Genomic DNA, 3,765 nt, shown 5'->3' on the forward strand with positions numbered 1-3,765 from the left:
GTTTCTAACTTGTTCAGGACATGACAATGAGTATAAACAACTACTAAGATTGTAGTGCGAAAGAGGCTCCTACTCCCATTCATGTACAAAATTATCTTTACACCTACGCGTTTATTCTGACAAACTGCGTTGGCCATTTTTTAACCAATTAAAATTAAAAAAAAGGTCAATGCAGTTTGGCAGAATAAACGCGTAGGTGTACAGATAACAGCGGTCCTGAATTGGCGTGTACACGACTTCAGAAGCGTCAGAGCCGGCAGCAATTTTAGGCAGCTTAATAGACCATATGCGAAATGCGCAGCGCCATCTCGTTCACAAGTTGAGGCTTCGGTCTGCCATCTTCGTAACGGCGAGGAAGAAGCATAACCGCCATTACTCTATGGGAAGCGGAGACTGTATGCACAAGGCCCGCGTGGATTCACAAGCCGCAGATCGACCCACAACGTATAGCGAAAATGCCGACGCACTGCTGTGTCGCCTGGTGTAAACAGCGAGGACCCAAGGATTCAGGCGGTAACAAGGTGCGTGATATTTACTTTCACACCCCTGTAATTAGTGCCCGAGAGGTAGGGAAACATCGCTCGTACACGGTACCCCTTATTAATAGTCGTCTCTGTGAAAAAAAGATAAATAACCTCGAGTTGACTACAATTGACAATACCGTTTAGAGAAGTACCGTGTTCTACCTTAACCGATGTTAGTGATTGTGAAAGGCTTCCTTTCCTTCTCGCGTCAACCCCGCGGTGTGCCCGTGTTATCTGCAGGTACTATAGCAGCACTTTTTGTTACCCAACAGCTGTGACAGCAGCCGTGTCTTTAGAAAAAAGTTCAGATGCTGTGAATGTGCAAAGGCTGTAAATATTAAGGACATGGCGCTAGCTCTTGTAAGCCTGTGGTCACGAGGGCGTGCATTAATGCCGAGCTTTGCTCAGTACAGGTTAACCTTCGCGCCGCGATTGAGGTGCCGGATAGCGCGGATAAAGCGGTGGACGCACATTCTCGTGTCGGTGGCCCACGGGGACTTACGATCATGATAAATTATCGCTCTTACGCGGTCCAACTAAGCGAACCGCAACGAGTTTGCCGAGCTCTAGCGCACAACACGATCGCTTACGATTGCGGCCGATCGTAATTTGTTTAATAATCGGTATCGCGAAAAATCGCGATCGAAAGTACCCGCTGGAGAAATATGCATAGTGACCACAACAGCCTGGTAACAAACACTTGCTCCGTGGCGGTTCAGCTAAGTTTATTATCAGGCGGAGTATTTTTAAGTGTCGCGAGCTGGTCAAAATATTCATGTATAGCAAATATAGGTTACTGATGAATTATATGTTGATACAGGTATTAACTACAAGTACATCTCTTGAAATTTGCAGGTTTCTTATCGCTTCCCAAGAGATGCCACATTATACAAGAAGTGGACCATCGCCATCAAGCGCGACGAAGAGAAATACTTCAAGGTCACAAAATGCACAACAGTATGTCCAAGGCATTTCCTGCCATCACTCTTTATTCCTATTGTATCATGCGGCAACAACTTACTGCGAAAAGCAGCCTCCCCAGTGTGTTCAGCTTTAGCGAAAAGCAACAGCTTTGCAAATCACCCAAGAAGCGAACATTGAGCGCCTGTCCACAAGCACATCAGATTTCAGATCAAGCTGTTGCTCAAGCACTGACTGTAGAAGACAGTGCAGCAGAATTTTTTGGTGATCAGTCTACTGATCGATCGTCTGCAGCAGCTATAGAGTCGAAGAACCTGAAACAGAGAGAGACACCGCCAGCTGTTCACCTGCTTCTGGTGCAACCTGTTTATTAGGTAGTGGCAAGTCTATCAGTGAAGTGGAACGTCTCGAGGGTGCGGTTGCCGCATAGGCAAATGAAATAGACAGACATAAATATGAATGTGAAGTCCTCCAAGTACAGCTGCTCAGTACGATGAAAGAGTTGTACTTTTCACTCCAAGAAAATCGCCGCCTCACTGCACGTCTTGAAGAAAAATAAACTAGAACAAGCTTCGGCATTGACCGTTTTAAACATTCAAATGAGGACTTCCTTGCTTACACAGGAATACCATCATACCAGCACTTCCTGGCATTGATGACTTACATTAACCCCGGAAAGAATGGGAGTAATGTTTTGAGGAATGCTGGCATTAAAGCCAGCGGAGGCCGACGGCGGAAGCTGACGGCAGAAAATGAATTGTTCCTCGTACTTGTAAGGCTCCGTCTCGGCCTCTTCGAGCATGACCTGGCACACAGATTTGGGATCATTCAGTCAACAGTGTAGCGTATATGTGTTTCATGGAATAACTTCATGTACATGAGACTGTAAACTACCACTCTGGGTATCAAGAGCTGTAATAGACGCAAAAATGTCTGCAGCATTAAACACGTATCCAACAACAAGGGTTATTTTAGATGTAACAGAGACAAAGTGTGAGGTGCCCTCCTCACTGTCTCTCCAGTCGAGCTCCTACTCTACTTACAATACTTCAAATACCTTTAAAGGCCTCATTAGTGTTTCACCAAACGGCTTAGTGAGCTTTGTGTCAGAGCTATGCACAGGTTCTATATCAGATAGCGAGGCCGTTCTGAAAAGTTGTCTTCTGAACCTCAAGTTTGACAAAAATGACTCTGTCATGGCAGACAAGGGGTTCTTGATTGAGGACCTTTTGGCAAGCAAAAGTGTTAAGCTGAACATTCCACCATTTCTGCACAGGAATGCCCTCTCTGAACAACAAGTCAGAGAAACTAAAGAGCTTGCTTCTGTATCGGGCGTGCACTATCTGCCTTATTGTTACAGCGCACTGACTGCCTTATCACGTTGTGCCGGTGCCCCGCCCCATCATCTATATTAAGGCGTACCAATAAACCCTACGGGTGCTTTTGTTCTTGCCACCATGTAGTTGCCTCCGTTCCTTAGTTCGACACACATCACGTTACATGGTGTCAGAAATGGGATCGACCGACAACGATGGAACTTCTGAAGGCGCCGCCACCCTTGCGAATGACCGGCAACCTCTCTGAAAATTGGAGACGCTTCAAGCAGACGTTCGACCTGTTCCTGCAGGCAACCACAACGAAGGAGCAACCTCGAAGCGAAGCCGCAAAAGCCGCGCTTCTGCTAAGCATAGCCAGCGATGACGCGCTCGACGTGTTCAACACGTTCAAGTTCGAAGCCGCAGAAAGCAAGGACGACTACGCAATGCTCGTGGGGAAGTTCGAGTCCTACTGTGCCGAGATGAGCAATGAAATTCACGAACGTTATGTGTTTCGCTCAAGGAAGCAGACAGAGGGAGAACGATATGAGAGGTTCGCTCGTGACCTTAAAAATCAAGCCGCGCAAAGCAATTTCGGAGAACTGAGAGATTCATTGATCAGGGATCAGATCGTCTTTGGCGCGAATGTCTCAAAGCTACGCGAGAAAATGCTTCGAGAAAAGTCTTTAACATTGCAGAAAGCTGAAGAACTGTGCAAGTTGGGAGAATGTCTGGCTCAACGAAACGTGGTCTGGAAAGCTGCGGACGACCGCGTCGATGCTGTTACAAGGCACGCGCCACCATCACGGAGCAAAAGTAGTGATGAGCGCAGTAAGCAGTACCACTGCAAAAAGTGCAATCGACGGCACAGGCCCAGACAGCGCCCAACCTATGAGAAAAAGTGTAACGAATGTCGCAAGCTGCACCACTTCGCGTTGTGCTGTCAAGGAGCGTCTAAAGTTGGCCAAGTGAGCAAAGACAGCAGTGACGATGAGTTTGACATT

The 3,765-nt window shown here is 47.0% G+C and overlaps 1 pseudogene; it reads left to right on the top strand.

The window, feature by feature from the left end:
- The first annotated feature begins 455 nt into the window (after positions 1-455).
- LOC144134078 (uncharacterized) lies at positions 456-2,860 on the top strand (annotated as a pseudogene).
- Positions 2,861-3,765: the final 905 nt, after the last annotated feature.

The sequence above is a fragment of the Amblyomma americanum genome, chromosome 5 (assembly GCF_052857255.1).
Source record: "Amblyomma americanum isolate KBUSLIRL-KWMA chromosome 5, ASM5285725v1, whole genome shotgun sequence".
NCBI classification, from domain to species: domain Eukaryota; kingdom Metazoa; phylum Arthropoda; class Arachnida; order Ixodida; family Ixodidae; genus Amblyomma; species Amblyomma americanum.